This window comes from Carlito syrichta, unplaced genomic scaffold, assembly GCF_000164805.1.
Source record: "Carlito syrichta isolate Samal-C Ts95f unplaced genomic scaffold, Tarsius_syrichta-2.0.1 Scaffold289252, whole genome shotgun sequence".
Classification (NCBI taxonomy): Eukaryota; Metazoa; Chordata; class Mammalia; order Primates; family Tarsiidae; genus Carlito; species Carlito syrichta.
Genome location: NW_007233348.1, coordinates 167630 through 185934, shown reverse-complemented (window position 1 = coordinate 185934; position 18305 = coordinate 167630). Strand labels below are relative to the sequence as shown.

Genomic DNA, 18305 nt, shown 5'->3' with positions numbered 1-18305 from the left:
AGGCAGAAGGATCGCCGGAGCCCAGCAGGTTGAGGCTGCGGTGGCCGGGAGCTGCCACTGCACTCCAGTCTGGGTGACAGAGTGAGACTCCAACTCAAAAAAAAAAAAAAACCAACCCTAAATGGATCAAAGACCTAAACGTAAAACTTCAAACCATAACAATCCTAGAAGAAAACATAGGAAATACTTTTACAAAAATCGGACTAGGCAGCCAATTCCTGATCAATTCTCCAAAGTGAATGCCATAAAAGATAACAAAGAAAGTGAGATCTCATCAAACTGAAAAGCTTCTGCCAAGCAAAAGAAACCATCAAGAGACAGGAGACAGTCTAGAGAATGGAAAAATATTTGCCAACTGTATATCTGACAAAGGCCTACCATCCAGGATCTACAAGGAACTCAAATGTGCTGAAAGGAAAGAAGGAAAAAAAAAACTATAGCAAAGTGAGCAAAAGCTATGAAAAGACACTTCTCAGAAGAAAACAGTCATCAATAGACACATGAAAAAAATGCTCAGCCGCACTAATCATCAAAGAAACGCAAATTAAAACCACACTGAGAGACCAGCTAACTCCACTCAGGATGGCCATTGTAACTCAAAAAACAACAGATGCTGGAAAGGATGCGGGGGAAAAAGGAACACTTCTACACTGTTGGTGGGAGTGTAAACTAGTACAACTGTGAAAAACAGAAGGACAATTCCTAAAAGTTCTAAAAATTTACTTTCCATATGACCCACAATTCCCCTTCTGGTAATGTACCCAGAGGAACCCAAATAACTCTATGAAAAAGATAACTGCACACGCATGTTTACTGCAGCATTACTCATAATAACAAAAACATGAAACCAACCACGCTGTCCATTGTCTGAATAAAGAAAATGTGGTATATATACATGATGGAATATTACACAGTCATAAAGAAAAACAAATTTATGGACTTCACAGTAACTTGGATGAATTTAGAGTCCATAATATTCAATGATCTATCACAGAAACAAAAATCTGAGTACTACATGTACTCACTCGTAAATGAATCCTAAACATTTACCATAATACTATAAAAAAGGGATTGGCAGCAGTGGGACACTGCCAATAACATCAATAAGTGTACCCAAACTTTACCGGCACAATGACGACTTATGTCCTAACCCTGAATTGTACCCTTTGCAATTCTTTATCCTTAAAGATACAGTATCCAATCGGAACCTTTCAAAGACCCATCATTGTTTTTGTTTTTGTTTGTTTGTTTGTTTTATCAACTCTAGCAAAAAGAAAAGACTTGAGTCTGAGCCACCTCATATGAGGCAGGAACCAGCATAAGTGTTGACAAAGTCTTCTCCTATGGGTATCCTGAATTTTCTACGTATTACAATCCATAGCTGACACATCACTGTGTTTGAGATTTACTCTGGAGCCTTCTGCCACATGAATAATCTGTGAGATTTGAATCTCATTCTAATATCTGTTTTGCCTAACCTGTTTCTGTAGATGGAAGTGCTTTTGTTTTTCCGAGAATTCAGCACAAAGATGTCTCTCTGCACCAATACAATACATCAAAAAATTGGGAAGTAGATCAAGAGAATAAAAGTGAATCTCTACGGTGAGCTGAACCTAAGGGTCCCTTACTTCACTGTTATCCAGATGTTTCACAGATATTACTAAGATATTATTTCTCTGTTGGTAGTGAATAAACAGAAAGAGGAAATCCACCACACACAAGAGGAGATGTAGAAGGAATCAAGGATCCATGTAGTTGAGCTTGTGTCTGGTCATGAGCAGTAATTTTTCTTAGAAATAAAAGATATAGTTCTAAAGGGAAGTGCTGCCCCAGACAATGGAAGATTGAGGAAGCATACACCAACTCAGAGTTCTGGTCTCACATCACAGAGATTTGGAACAGTCACAAAACTTGAGAATTAGAGATAGGACACACAGAGAGTTGAATCCTTCGCCCTATCACTTTGCCTATGATTTTCTTCCATTGACAATCCTCCCTCTGGCCTCTAATTTGCTCCGTCTTTCTTTTTCAAAGTCCAATTTTTTTATTACTTCACAGAAGTAATTTTAATGTAATTTTCTGTTTGTTTCACTCCAGTACAGAAATAACAGGATACCTACTCTACCTATCCACCAATTCTGCCATCCTTAAAAATATGAATTTATTGCAGGAATTTTTGCTAAAACTATTTATGTACACATTAACTCTTATTCTAATTTAACTGTATACCATTTCCTTTTGACATGCTTCTAATGGTAGGAATAAAGACAATGATAGTGGTAAAAACTATGATGTAGGGTCAGTAGCCAAAATATCATTGTTGATTTTTTTTTAGTCAAATATCTTTTTTCGGTGCAGGCCAAAGTGGAATGTAGTATACTTAACATGTTAAAAAAGGATTCCACTTTCTAGATGACAGTAACACCTCCCTAATTCTTCATTGTGACAACAGAGCCTCAAGAAATTGTCAACTGTTCTCTGGGGAAGCAAAATCACATTGTTTTAGGTTTGAGGTAATGAAAAAATTTTGGAAATAGGTAGTGTAGAAGATTGTGTGACACTGTGAATATAATTAATGCCACTGGGGAAAAATTGTTAAAATTAAAATGTTATGCTGAATATACATATACATATATATATATTACATAGCAAAAGTTAATGACAAAGATGTGGTTAAAATTTTTAAAATATGAAAGTGTTTCAGAACCACTCACTTAGATATAGACATCCCCTTCAAATTCTCTAAAAAGTCCAATTTTCATTAAAAAGAAAAAATAACTGTTGCTTTTTAAAAATACCTTAAGAGTGACAATGAGAGTGAGAAGTAAATAGTATATTTCTTCACAAACATTTTAAAGAGTGCCTCTTTATCATTGTTTTCTCTTGAATTGTTTATCTCTCTTCTGCCTCTGAAAGCTGTTACCTGCCCTTGCTTTCATGCAGTACTTCACCCTCCTGGCTCCTTTTTCTTCTATCTTCCAGACCCTCAGCCTCCCTCCAACACTTTAGACTCTTCTCACTGTATCATACAGAACAATTTGGCTTTCCCTGTTTCCCAGTTGGGCGTGGACACAGTCACATTATTGGAAGGTGAAGATATCCTCTGTTCAACATAATTGAACCTGTTAGTGAGCATTTGAAGTTGTATATAACAAAACAAAAATAACAAAAATCAAACAAACAACCAATGAAACAAAAAAAGGCAAAATAACAAAAAACTATTTCAATCACAATAAAAGTTATTCCATCACTGAAGAATTTCCTGATTGCTTTTTTCCCCGTTTTTTTCTAACTTGTCATCAAAATCCCTGTGGGCCTTTTAATAATTTTAAAACATGAGCACTTGAGGTTTTCATCAGGAATTGATTGGCAGTTTAAATTTCCATAAGGATGTCTTCTGCATTTTCTAAGGTTCTTATAGTTTGAGGTATTACAGTAAGGACTTTGATCCATTTAGAGTTGATTTTTGTGTATGGTGATAGGAAGGGATCTTGTTTTAATCTTGTGCATGTGGTCAGTCAGTTTTCCTAGCACATTTATTGAATAAGTTCTCTTCTCTCCAGTGGTGAATGGTGGAGTCTTTGTCAAAGATGAGTTGGTTGAGAAATTGAAATTTTGCTTCTGAAATCTCTAACCTGTTCTGTTGGTCTACATGCCTGTTCTTTTACCAAGCTGTTTTGATTATTGCATCTTTATATTAAAGCTTAAAGTCTAGAAGGGTCATGCCTCCACTTTGTTTTTGTTGTTGTTTGTTGTTGTTGTTTTGGTGTTTTTGTGTTTTGTTTTTGTTTTTTTTGCTGAGGATTATTTTGGCTATTCGTGTTTGTTTGTGATTCCATATGAATTCCTGTATTGTGGCTTCCGGGTCTGAGAAGAATGCTGCTGGTGATTTAATGGGTATTGGGTTAAATCTGTAGGTTGCCTTGGGTAGGATGGACATCTTAACAATGTTGATTCTTCTAGTCCATGAGCATAGAGTATTTTTCCATTTGCAATACTATAAGAAAGGGATTGGCAGTAGTGGGAAACTGCCGGGGGAGGGCAGGGGCAGGATTAGCAGCGGTGGGAAACTGTCATCTTTGTGTCATCTTTGATATCTTTGAGCAGTGCTTTATAGTTTTTGTTGTAAAGGTCTTTGACTTCTCTGGTTAGGAGGATGTCAAAGTATTTCATTTTGTTGTGGTTATTATGAATGGAATTGTGCTTTTTATTTGGATTTCTGTTTGTTTATTGATGGTGTATAGGAATGTGACTGACTTTTGCACATTTATTTTATACCCCATAGGAGATAAGATAGACAAGTGGGATCTCATCAAACTGATAAGCTTCTGCAAAGCCAAAGATACCATTGAGAGAGCGGGGAAACAGCCCACACTCTGGGAAAAAATATTTGCCACCTGTATCTGACAAAGGCCTAACATCTAGGATTTACAAGAAACTAAACATGCTGGAAAAAAAACAAAAACAAAAAAACAGCCCCAATATAAAATAGGCAAAGGATATGAATAGACACTTCTCAAAAGAAGACACACAAACAGATACATGAAAAAATGCTTGGCCTCACTAGTCATCAAAGAAATGCAAGTTAAAACCACACTGAAATATCATCTAACTCCAGTCAGGATGACCATAAACAATAACTCAAAAAACAACAGATGCTGAAAAGCATGTGGCAAAAAGGGACCACTTCTACACTGTTGATGAGAGTGTAAGCTAGTACAACTTTTGTGAAAAACAGTGTGGTGAATCCTCAAAGATCTAAAAATTAACCTCCCATATAATCCCACAATCCCCCTACTGGGTATATACCCAGAAGAACTCAAATCACTCTATGAAAAGATATCTGCACACACATGTTTATTGCAGCATTGTTTACAATAGCAAAAACATGGAACCAACCGTGCTGCCCATGGAAAGATGAATAGATTTTTTTAAATGGTACATATATATGGTGGAATATTAAGCAACCATAAAGAAGGACAAAATTATAAACTCCACTGCAACTTGGATGGACTAAGAGGCTATAATACTGAGTGATCTATCACAGAAACAAAGAACCGAGTATCACATATTCTTACTCATAAGCAGACCTTGAAAAACTATTGCAATACTGTAAGAAAGAGGTTGGCAGTAGTGGGAAACTGCCAGGGGAGGGCAGGGACAGGATTAGCATCAGTGGGAAACTGCCAGGGGATAGGGGGCTCACCTCATCAACAAGGGTACCCGCATAATGAACGTTTGTATACCTAACCCTTTATTGTACCTAATATGCTTAAAATTAAAAATTAAAACAAAAAGATTATTCTGTTAATAATGCATAATAATACTCACATATATATATTTGTGTTATATCCCATGTTAAACATTTAACAGTTATTCTAAAATGTTCTTTACAAACAATATAATATGTGAAGTTATGCACTCTATTGTTTCTTTATTTTCACACATTCCACAGCTAATTTCTAATGGATTAATCTTGGCTCAGGATATCGCATTCTTTCTTGTTCAAATGATCAGCCTTTATGAAATGTACACCTTTCTTTTCTTGTTTTTTCTTGCATCAAGAGCTTCTCCATTGTCTTCTTTCCCCCATAGAACTTACACTTCAAGTCGCATCTTTCCTTTTGTTCTCTAACCTTGGTAGAATCATTTGCTTTAAAAAAGTTTATCCACAGATTCTAGACTCTGGTGATTTGGTATAACAATTTTAAACACCAGTGATTTATCGGTATGATGACCACTTAGGTACCTAACCTTGAATTGTACCCTACATCTTTAAAATAAAAAATAAAAGGAAAATAAATAAGTAAAAAAATAAAACACCAGCCGGGCTCGGTGGCTCAGGCTGTAATCCCGTGCCTTTGGGAGACTGAGGTGAGTGGATTGCCTAAACCCGTGAGCTCGAGACCCGCCTGGGCAACTTGGCGAGACCTCATCTCTACAATAAATCAAAAAATCAGCCGGGCGTGGTAGCGCATGCCTGTAATCCCGGCTACTCGGAAGGCTGAGGCGGTAGAATCGCCGGAGCCCAGCAGGTCGAGGCTGCAGTGGCCGGGAGTGACCATTGCACTCCAGTCTGGGTGACAGAGTGAGACTCCAACTCAAAAATAAATAAATAAATAAATAAATAAATACATACATAAATAAATACATAAATAAATACATAAATAAATAAATAAATAAATAAAACACCAGTGATTAAAATAGAGTTTTAATGTCTTAAGGCAATGAACACACATACAAACCTGGGATACTCAGGACAATAGTTGCAAAATCATAATAATGTAAATGCAAAACATAGATTTTTTTTTCACATTGAAAATGGAAACATTTTATTGACAGTTTAGGACCGAAATAGACAGTTTCACAGAACAGAAATAAACAGTCAAGACAATGGAGTGTAAAATGGTAGCAGACACAGTAACACTCTTCATCCTCATCCTCTCCTTCAACACTATCTGCTCCAACCTCCTCACAATCCTTCTCAAAGGCAGCCATGTCTTCATGGGCCTCAGAAAACTCTCCTTCCTCCATCCCTTCACCCATGTTCTAGTGAACAAAGACATGCTTGGCATACATCAGGTCAAACTTGTGGTCCAGGCGAGCCCAGGTCTCATCTATGGCTATGGTATTGCTCAGCATGCACATAGCTCTCTGTACCTTGGCCAGGTCTCCACCAGGCACTACGGTGGGAGGCTGGTAATTAATGCCAACCTTGAAACCAGTGGGACACCATTCCACAAACTGGATGGTATGCTTAGTCTTGATGGTGGTAATGGCAGCATTGATATCTTTGGGAATCACATCACCATGGTACAACAGGCAGCAAACCATGTGTTTACCATGGTGATGGTCACATGTTATCATCTGGTTGGTTAGCTCAAAGCAAGCATTGGTGATCTCTGCTACAGTAAGCTCAATATCAAGGTTTCTACGACAGATGTCATAGATGGCCTCATTGTCTACCATGAAGGCACAATCATAGTGCTCCAGGGTGGTGTGGGTGGTAAGGATGGAATCGTAGGACTCAACTACAGCTGTGGAAATCTGGGGGGCTGGGTAAATGGAGAACTCCAGGTTGGGCTTCTTGACATAATCCACAGAGAGACGTTGCATCACCAGGGAGGTAAATCCAGACCCAGTTCCCCCACCAAAGCTGTGGAAAACCAAGAAGCCCTGAAGACCTGTGCACTGGTCGACCAGCTTGCGAATTTGGTCCAAGACAAGGTCAGTGATCTCCTTGCCAATGGTGTAGTGCCCTCAGGCATAGTTGTTGGCAGCATCTTTCTTGCCTGTGATGACCTGCCCAGGGTGAAAGAACTGGGTAGGTGCCAGTGCAAACCTCATCAATGACCATGGGTACCAGGTCTACAAACACTGCCCTGGGCACATGCTTGCCAACACCCGTCTCACTGAAGAAGGTGTTGAAGGAGTCATCTTCTCCTCCTTGTCTTGTCACTTGGCATCTGGCCATTGGGCTGGAAGCCATGTTCCAGGCAGTAGAGCTCTCAGTAGGCATTGCCAATCTGGACACCAGTCTGGCCGACATGGATGGAGATACATTCATGCAAGACGGGGACTTGGAGATCCTGGAAGACGTGAAGGGATGGCGACAGGGATCTCCCAGTAACAGACTACCAAGGAGTCCAGGGGAGAAGCAGAAAAACAGATTTAACCAAAATTGTGGCATAATCGTTTTAACATGATTGTTGAAAATGGAGTTTATTGTGAAAGCCTATTTCTTGCCATCCGTGGTAATAGGTCAAATTAAATTTTTGCAATTAATAAATCACTAAATAATGGTGCACATAGTATCTTAAGGAGTGGATGGTGATAATTAATGGAAAAGCTAAAACTTTGGTTGCCTCTGGAAAGCTTAACTTGATTAATGAGTGGGGTGAGAAGCTATCTGTTATTTATCTTTTTATTGATTGTTTTTAGTTTTATAGAAGTGAAGTATTTGATTCCAAAACTGTTTATATCTTACTCTGGAAAAAAAGTGAAAAGTTAATTTTAAAAATAGTAAGTAACCTCCACAGTGTTTTTAATGAAAATTTTATTTTAAAAAATGTGTTAGCTTAACTAATATAAAATTCAATTTTATACTGACTATCCAAATTCAACTTAAGAAGAGTAGATATTCTGACATGATCCCCTACTGTAAAACATGCAAATGCTGTATTATTTAGAGAGAACACATTCTTAAGGTACTGCTAAGCTCTCAAAAAATGAAGTTCTTAACGAACAATAGCAATCACAGCAACAAAAATCTCCAACAAAAAGAAAAAAAATGGTGCTATAAACTTACAACTGGAACTGGAAAGGAAAAGGATACATCAAAGCATAATGTTTGCCTAATCTTTAATTTTAGAACTTCTATATGTAACAGTTCCACTAAAGAGTAGGATTTTGACTTAGCAAATTGGGAGAGGTAATATGAGACTTCCGCATATTAAGTCAGGTATTCGAATTTATCTTCAATATTTAGGCAATATAGACAAAAGACTTGATGGACACTAGCCAGTCACTAGGAAGGAAATAATAAATGAATAATTTGTTCACTGTTTTTTTTTCAAATATTAATGCTCAACCCCATAGATGATTACAAAACTACTTAATAGTTCATTGTAGATGTAAATAATGAAGATAAATATGATAGCACAAGTATTTTATTTACATAGGTTAAATGTCTTTTGCGGTAATATAGTACCATTTACATCAGGAGTGAAAAAATATCTTGGGTTATCTTCAAGGAGATCCTGATTCTTATAGTGAACAATTTACTTTTGTTTTGTTTGGGGACATGTTACACCCTATTAATACCAATAAATTCCCTTGACATTAGAGAGAGGGGCTGTTTTGGTTTGTTTGTTTATTTTGTTTTCCTTTCCTCTGTAGTAAAAGACCATCAAGATTAGGAGAGGTACAGTTTTATTACATTTCTATATCCTTTGTATCCTTAGCTTCAATAAATATGATTTCTGTTTTTATTTCCACTGTATCAATATAAACTTTATATTTGAAGAATATTTTATTTAAATGGAATTCATCCTTAGTCAATGTTTTGTTTTCTTTATCACCACTCACTTTCAAACCTATAACATTTCATTGAAATTGTAGATATTTCAAGTGAGCTTTTCTCTATAATTCATTTTCATTTACTTTTCATTATTTTTTATCTCAGAGATTTGCTATAAGTATTTGAGAAATAAATAAAAGAAAATATATTTATAGCTATTACATTGCAGAAAATGTTCATATGTTATATAGACTTCACAATAAACTCATTATATAAAAGGTATTATCCTCAATAAAAATTAGAAAATTCACACTTGCTTATATAGCACCAAACTAATATAAGAAGTTATTATTATTGTTATTATATTGCAGGGCTTATGGGACTCAATATATAGTTATACTCTTGGGTAATATTTAACACAGCAATGTGCTGTACTAAGGGTACACAGTCAAAAAGTGAGAGAAATACATCTGCAGTTTTTCTTATGTTTTCTCCCTTCCATGAACAGTCACAGACCGCATACCCCAACTAGCAACAAAAATGCAGCAACATGTGAGTGAAGTTTCTGACCAGGGAACCCCACTAAAGACTCAGAGCCAGAAGCTTTCATTGGGAGCTGCTCATGAAGGTACTCTCTTCCTAGCATATACCAATGTTCCAGACTCCCAGAAAAACAGCAAATCTTCTTTTGTTTTTGTTTTCACAAACCACTGCACAAACGGCTGAGGCACAATGAGCCACTCTTGCCAATTAAAGTAAGTTGTGTATTAATATATGGAACTGTTAACTAGCCACATTCCCAGATGTCAGCTAATGGTTAACTTTGCAAGTTGGCCTTTTTAAGCTTAGCAGTCTCAGGCTTGCTGTGTTAACTTTATGCATAGACTTTGATTTCTATCTTGATCTCATTGGCCAAGAATCCTTAGGATTCTCTGAGTGTTTTATGTGCTTACATGTTCAGTGTGGTATCATGACATTATCTAGGTAATGTGGCTTCTAATCCTACCACCTTGTTATAGTAGATAGCCATCTTCCATCAACATTTGATAAATGTTAAAAAATATATAAATACTTACAAAGTAATGATGTAAAAAACACCCAAACCTAAAATTTTTTGCTTAGCTGAACTTCTTGAATGAGTGAAATAAGATTTTTTAGACTTAAGTATTTTACTACACAATAGATTGCACTTCAAGAACATGAAAAAAAATATGAAAAATAAAAGTAATTGGGTTAACTTATTTGAGAACATAGTAATTTGAATAAATAATGGGGATAAGATAAAATAATGACAAATTTTTAAATGAATAATTTACCTTACAAAAATAATGTAGAAACTGGAAATATTCTAGAGCCACTTCATTTTCAGAAATAAGAATAGAGACATTGATTTTATTTTTTAAAGTTGTTTAATTAAAAAGGTTTTATAGTTTTTGTTATATAGATAGAAATAAATGTATCATCTCCAAACCTGAAGCACAAAATGGAGAATAAGGATAATTTCACCAAATCAAAAGATGTTATATAGCAAATAGAGAATGTGTAAACAGAGGGAGATAAGCTCTACAAATTAAATATTAAGTTAACTTAAAACATTGAGATATATAAATGCAACATTGAAAGCACATGTCACAAATTAAGTTAAACAGAAAATTATGAAACATAATTATAATATATTAAAATAAAAATGATAATGTATTAGTATTTTGCACGTGGTAGACCTTTACAGTTGCTTTTAGATGCAAAATAAATTAAGTTAATAATTATAATGATAATTATTAGTATTTATTGATTCATACAACTGCTCTCTGCAGAACGTAGCACTAAATAAGAGACTAAACTATTACTAAGGTCCAATGTCTCTAACCTTAGTCTCTGTTTTTGCATGTCTTTGTGTCTCTTTGCTTGTTGACTTTATATTGGCCTAATCAAAGTTACTTCATATAACCATGAAAGGCAGCAACTTCTCCTTTTGTTATTCTTAAATTTTGTGGAAAAAAAAAATTTACCTTTCATCAAAAGGCTATGTGCTTCCTCAACGCCCTCAGTCTCCCAATAGTTGGTAGCACCTTATTATTTCTGGCCAGTGGCCTGTGAGGAGAAAAGATTAAAGAAAATAAGTTTCAAGCCTATAGAAATCAGTGCACAACGCTTTAGTTTTCATTTCCCTGTTGTGGGAAGTAGGGTAACCTTGTGATGAAAGAAGCAACCTAGATTGATGAGTAACCACATGGAAAACATGTTCTAAAGAATCTCTCACTTCTTTTTGAACACATAACCTGAGCAAAAAGTAAAATGTTGCTGTGTTACACTTCAAAGGATTTGTGTTTGTTGATTGCCAAGATATAGTCTAGCCTAATCTCTCCAAATGAAGAGTTTTACCTGATGGTTCGAGGTAACAAGTGACATTGAAGACATACACTATTTTAGTTTGAATAATTTTTCCATCTAGAGCAAATTACGGTAGCTGGACTGATTTGATTTTCTGATGGGCCAGATATTAAAGAGGTGCCTACTCTTGTGAAGGTTGAGGTAATCATCTAACAAAGTCTGCAATGGGGGTCCTCCCAGGAAAAAGAGGTCTTATTATTAGAAGAAAGAGATGATGGATTGACAATAACAGCAAGTGACTACTATTTGCACCCCCTAAATTCTTTTCCATAGTTATGGACTGAATTGTGTTCCCCAAAAAATATATTAAAATCCTAATCCCTGGTTCCTCAGGGTGTGACTATATTTGGAGATAGGGCTTTTAAAGACGTGATTAAGTTAAATGAGGCCATTAGGGTGCACACTAACCTATCACACGGGTGTTCTTATAAGAAGAGTAAATTTGAATGCACAAAGATACACATGAATTTGCTTATTCAGAATAAAGACCATGTTAAGACACAGTGAGAAAGCAGCTATGTACAAGCCAAAAAAAGAGACTTCAGAAGAAACCAAACCTGTCAACACCTTGATCTTGAACTTCTAGTCTTCAGAACTGAGAGAAAATAAATTTCTGTTATTTATGACAGAGTATTTTGTTATGGCAGCCCTAAAAAACTAATACACTGACACAAAAATACCAAAATCTCTACTGGTTTCCAATATACTGTCAAAACACACTGCCTTCTTCAAAGTAGACAACTCACATATTATCCATTTATCTTACTAGTTCCAAATCCAGGAATTTTAGTTGATATTCCAAGTGCTACCCCCTTAGGATCAAATAACCTATAGCTGACTTACAAAATTTACAGAGAATTATAAGAATCATGAGTCCTTATTGAGAAACATAATTGTTTTGAGAATCAGAAAGCAGAATACCTTTGGCACGTATAAATAAATAGGTTGACATTCAATAGTTGTGGGAATATTTAACACATTTTCTTCTTTGAAGGATAAAATAGGCAGAAGACATGCAGGTGATTACACACACATGCACACACACACACACACACACACACACACACAGACAGACATATGTATTAAATTATAAACATTTCCAATACAATGTTACCCAGAAATTAATCAAACATTAAAATAGAATTTGCTAACCAATACTTCAAATGGGTAACAGATGTGTCCAAATATTGATTTTCTTAGTCCTCTGGGAAGGCAGGTGAGCAGCCTCATCTCGGTTAATCTTAATATGTCATATAATCATTGCAATCTACTCTGTATGCCACAATGTGAAAATTATTGGAAAATAATATATAGAAAACTTCAATAACTTCCATGAGAGTAATTGTTCAGGCTGTATTGTCTAACTATAATAAAAACTGAAATGGCCATATTTTCCTAATTCTGAATTTTACAAAATTTCACGTTTTATATTTTCTGAAATTAAAGTGTATATTATCTTCGCTTTTTAAATATTGGAGCTGCCACACAGAAGAGCAAGTTATAAAGTCAGATGCAGTGGCTCATACCTGTAATCCCAGCACTTTGGGAGACAGAGGCAAGAGGATTGCATGAGCCCATCTATTTGAGACCAGTCTGGGCAACTTGGCGAAACCTAGTCTAAACAGTAAATCAAAAAATTAGTCAGGTGTGATGGTGGGTGCCTGTAGTTACAGCTACTTCTATGTCTGAGGTGGAGGGATTGCCTGAGCCCAGGAGGCTGAGGCCGCGGTAGCCATGACTGGGCCTCTGCACTCTAGTCTTGGCTACGGAGTGAGACACGAACTTAAAAAAAAAAGGAAGAAGAGCAAGTCATAATGTAGTGATCAATTTCTGTGCATCTGTGAATTAGACATAGTTTTAATATAACTCTTAACATAATCATTTCTTTAATTTAGGTGTTCCTATTAGTAACATTATAAGATGTTAAAATATAACATTTTACATTTCTGTTTCAATTATGCTTCCAAAAACTGTAGCAGCTTCTCTGAATTTTAAAGTGAGGTGCATGGTTAATAAAGCAGGACTTGGTAATGGAGGTACTGAAAACTAATTTGCTGAACTTTAAATAACCACCAATCGCTAGCTTATGAAATAGACAGAGAAGCTGAAAGGAAATTTTTTAAAGATCTTTCAGAGTACATAAAGTTCTAATGGGATAAGAAGAAAGTTTTTCTTTTTTCTTAAACTCCGAGAAAAAAAAAGTGTTCGTGGCCAGACTCAGTGGCTCAGCCTGTAATCCCAGCACTTTGGGAGGCCAAGGTGAGTGGATTGCCTGAGCCCGCGGATTCGAGACCCACCCAGGCAACTTGGCGAGACCGTGTCTCTACAATAAATCAAAAATTAGCCAGGTGTGGTAACTTGCGCCTGTAGTTCCAACTGGAAGGCTGAGGCGGAAGGATCGCTGGAGTCCAGTGGGTCGAGGCTGCGGTGGCAGCAAGCATGCGACTGCACTCCAGTCTGGGTAACAGAGTGAGACTCCAACTCGAAGAAAAAAAAAAGTTTTCAAAGAAATCACTAGAATAACTTGATATGTTTACACTGAAGCTTGAAGAAGAGGTAGTGTTATAATGAACTAAATTCCGATTTGATTTGAGAAATCTCAAGAGTTGGTGACTGCATTTGGTTGAATATTCTGATAATATGACAAAAAAATGTTTATTCCTAAATTGAGGAAAGCTTAAGAGTCAAGAATCCATTGGTGCAGAGGATGCATGAGTGTTTTCCAACAACCAAGTAAGAACCATGTAAGAAAGAATGATCCTGTAGTTGCCTGAGATGGTGTCCAGTAGAACTTTTTGGAGGAGTGAGGCTGCTTGGGCAGAAAGATGCCAGAGGTAGACTTCCAATGCCTAGATGCCAAGAAAACTGCTTAGGCAACCAATTGGAGGAGATGAATTTACTTCAAAGTAAGTAGAAGAGAGAAGCTATTAAAAACCCATTATCCAACATAGATCAAATAAACTTTCAACATCTGCCAAATCCAGAAAAGTCAATGTTAGAACAACTCAACAGAACCAAGAGAGAAAGACCCTACTTATAGATACTGCCGCCTCTTTGTCCAGTTTCAACCTAAAAAGAAAACCAAGATAGCAAAGAATGGAGGACATGGAATAAAATCCTACAATATCTCTTTTCACTTCAAGAGGCCTGTTTTAAATAATTCTAAGGAAGGAGAGGAGAGAAACTTGAATTTTAAATTTGGACTATGTCATAGGAATGATTATTTATCTAAACTAAGACTTTTGTTAATAAAAGTGTTTTTTAATTGCTTAAAAGGATGTATAAAAGGCATGGGACTTGTCCTAAATTTCCCATAAAAAGGAGGGTACAAATAGTCCCCAGACAATGATTTGAATAAGTCAAAGAGAAGGCATAAGAGTAAATTTGATTTGATTGTACTTTTTGTATCTGGTTTTTCAAATGTAGCTACATTTATACTGTTAAATCAGCAATATATGCATATGAATTTAAACTCAAATTTGAATACCTGATTTTCAGTTTAAAAATTTAATGCAGCACTGTTTTTTGAAAAAGTGTTTTGTATTTTTAAACATTGCCTGTTCAATGCCACAGTTTAGAGAAGTTTTACATGTTAATGTGATAATATGAATGTGTCTGATCATCAAAAGTAATTCAAAAGACTCTTCAGTCACAGAATGTAAAGAACAGTTAGATTCAAACTTGAAGTATAAATCGTATTTATTATCATCAATTCCCTCCAAAATAATCATAATTAAATTGATGGTTCATCTTACAATAATGAGCATTTAAGACAATTAAGGAAATACGCCAGCAAAAGTTGTTTAAAAATTACAAACTATACCACTTGTAAATTACTCTTTTATAAAACAGCAAATCAAAAGTAACTATACAGATTATTAGAAATTAGTAATAATACAGAACAATAATAAATATCAAACCTGAAGGGTTGTGGTTATAGGTAGTAATTTTATTAGTTAATAAGAAAGAAAAATAAAATAACAAATTTTAACATACAGTTTAAAGAATACGGAAGGAGAAATAAAACAAACAAAAAGCAGAAATTAAAGAATAAAAAGAATTGTCAATTAGATAAAATTAGCTAAGAGGTCTATCTTTTAGGAACACAACAGCATAGGCAAGCCTCTAACCTGTTTAATCTATCAAAGATTATAAGAAAATAACATGAAAACTAAAAACTAGGTATCAGAGTGGTGGTATATCTAGAGACTTGGTGGCTACTTAAAAGTAAGAGAATATAGCCAGGCTCGGTGGCTCAGTCTGTAATCCTGCGCCTTTGGGAGGCTGAGGTGAGTGGATTGCCTGAGCCCGGAGGTTCAAGACCCGCCTGGGCAGCGAGACCTCATCTCTACAATAAATCAAAAAATCAGCCAGGCGTGGTAGTGCATGCCTGTAATTCTGGCTACTCGGAAGGCTGAGGCGGAAGGACCACCGGAGCCCAGCGGGTCGAGGCTGCGGTGGCCGGGAGCGGCCACTGCACTCCAGTCTGGGTGACAGAGTGAGACGCCAACTCAAAAAAAAAAAAGTAAGAGAATATAAACAATTCCATGCTAATTCACATGAGCATATTTAAAGATTTTCTTTAGAAAAGAATAATTGGCAAACCAGATTCACAAGTTGGAAACAAAACTGATTTTTTTAAAAAGACTATGAGGTGTACAAAGGAAAAAGGGAGAGCATTCTTTTCTATTAAAAAAAAAAAAACCTACAGAATAGGGAGTCAGGAGTCACAACCATCAATACAAGTGAAAATGTGCTTTTCAAAGAACAGTGGAAGGGACTTGTTTAAGTGAAAAAATCGCATATCTTGGTTCTCAACTAGGTCCATTTATACAAGTGAAATATTCAAATATGTTCAGTTCTCATTGGTCAAAATAGTTGATCCCTGGTTGAATGGTTTCCAAGCACCAAAACAGAAATTTCTGTCAGATTTTTTTTCCAAACAGCCCGTGGAAGCAGAGAGTTTTCAACTGAAGTTTAACTTGGCAGCAACAACAAAAACTGGTTTGTTATGATAGTAGAAAGAGAGGTTTTATGTTACATCTACCACATCTTTCTGAGAATCACTCCCTTGGCCAACTATGACTGTTTGGTTCTGTTTTAACTCTGAGTACCTCGATTAGCTAGAAGCAATTCATTTTGTCTTTCAGCAGGGGGTATACTTTAACATTTTTCCTTTTTGGTTGAAACCTGCTATAGGCAGCATTGATGACCAACTTGTTTTTGTCCCATATAGTTCTCAAGTTGATGTGACCACCTGTTCTGGGTTCATCTAGTGCTTTTGGGGGACTCATGTTTCTGAGTTGTATAATCAATTTGAACAATTTGAGCCAAGCAATGTGAAAAGGTGGAAAGGCACCTGTTAATTCTTAATCAATGTATCTCATTGATGTTTGGTAGTATCGGTTAAGTCTGTGGATGAAACTTCACATTTTGTGGGGTATGTTTGCAATGGAAATGTGTTCATTTTCACACAGGAGATAACCACAGAGTGATCACCCTCTTTTGAGTGAAACAAAATGTCTCCAGGAAAACTTACTTCTTCATGAAAGAGGGAGAGCGGCTAGCTGAATATAATGTGGAATCATCAGCAGAGTGGGAGGTCCAAGAATCATGAGTTATTCAGCCAGTGGTCTGCAACCATGGAGGGAACAGAGAAGCTCAAAAGACCAAAGCTGGTGCTGGGACACTGAGTCCCTGCAGTGTTTCAGGCAAAGAAGATGGTAGTGAAAAGGGAAAAGAGAAAGTGGAATGCAAGAAGGGGAACAAGGAGATACAGGACTCTCCATTTTAGGGTCTGAGAGTCTCTCAGATTTTCAGAGATGTTAATTAAGTCTTCAGATTAGACTCTTAAAAAATTTAGAGAGCTACCCAGTTGCATTTAGAGCTTTCAAAAATGCCAATCAAAGGAAAGCCTCTTATTAGCTTTAAATATTTGGACTCTGTTGGGAGCCGGCCACGGAGCCCCACTGAGCATTAGGGATCAGGGAGGGCCGTGGACCCCCGAGACCGCTAGGACGTGTTCGGGAGCCATAGACCCCATTTTCCTCCCGCTTTTGCCATGCAGCACAAACAATCTAAAGGAACTCTGCTGGCCTAAGCTGAAGGCTCTGTGACTGTGTCAGGCATGGCTCACTCTAGAAACCCATTGTTCCTGTTTCCCATAAACTGCGATTTCGGCTTAGGTATTAGATATAATTCAAACTCAGGTCACATTTGGGAGCCTTTTATATGGTACAAGCTTCTTTATAAGATTTAAAAGAATATTTGTAGAATTAGTATATACTTATGGAGAGCTGTTTTCAGCTTTTCAATGGTGTAGATGATTATCGAGAGTGGCCCAGCACAGAGTTTGGGCTGGGCCACATTCCTGAGAACCCAGCACGTACTTTGGACTGGGCTGCATTCCTTTAGGCCGTCTTTAGCTACAGTTAGTGTAAGGTCTTTTTTCTACCTGTTATAGAAATTGAATTTATTTTATTCATAGAAGGTATTGTAGAATAGGTCATGCTACGAATCATGTTAGTTCAAACATAATCAATCATAATATTTTTAAGTTTAATAAGAATATAGTTAACTTTAGAAATTTCATTGTCTCCACTTTCTACTATCGAAGTTTTGGCCTTAGTACATTTACAGTTTACATTTGGGTTTTAGAAGCTTTGCTGCTGCTAATCAGCTTTATATATTAGAATTAGGAATTGGAAACTTTCATAGAAATTAGGATAGATATACAGGACTTCAGAATAGCCATTTTGTTAAGAGATTGTAGTCTATTGTTCCAAAAGGTGGCCCACCGTGGACCTTGGACTGGGCCACATTCTTTAGGAAATTGGCTTAAGCTATAATTAAGAGCTTCCGTAGCATTGTGTAAGTAGTAAAGTTTAAGATAGTC

General features: G+C 36.4%; 1 pseudogene; it reads right to left on the bottom strand.

Moving 5' to 3' along the window:
* Positions 1–6219: 6219 nt before the first annotated feature.
* LOC103256331 lies at positions 6220–7565 on the bottom strand (annotated as a pseudogene).
* Positions 7566–18305: the final 10740 nt, after the last annotated feature.